Source organism: Corylus avellana, chromosome ca2 (assembly GCF_901000735.1).
Source record: "Corylus avellana chromosome ca2, CavTom2PMs-1.0".
NCBI lineage: Eukaryota > Viridiplantae > Streptophyta > Magnoliopsida > Fagales > Betulaceae > Corylus > Corylus avellana.
Window position 1 is genome coordinate 14596353 of NC_081542.1, and position 551 is coordinate 14596903.

Sequence of the window (551 nt, forward strand, 5' to 3'; positions counted from 1 at the left end):
TTTATCTCTCAACAAACGCTGGTTTTTAATAGTCCCGGGAGCCCATATTCCGGCCCAATCCTAGCTGATGTGGAAAAGTCCATTAGGGGGGCCCGAGTGGGAAGGACAGCAGCAAAAAGAAAAAACAGAGAAGAGGACTCTAACCTGCTCAATGGAAAAATTTACACCAAGAAAAAAATAGGCGGTGATGGGGACGAAGCATTATCAGTACCGAGTAGCGAGGAGATTAATTCAAACATTGGATCGGGATTGGCGGAGGCTGGAACCCAGCCCCGCCGACCGCAATGATCGTCATAAGTTGGAACTGCCGGGGGCTTGGGAACCTCCGGACAGTTCATGAACTTCACCGGATGGTGAAAGATAAGAAACCCAATTTGGTTTTTTTAATGGAAACCAAATTATGCAAAACTAAAATGGAGGTGATTCGGACGAAATTGGGGTTTGAGAATATATTCGTGGTCGAAAGCGTGGGACGAAGCGGAGGATTGGCACTTTTGTGGGAAGCAGGAAGTGATGTGGAAATTCAAAATTACAGTCGGAGACATATAAAC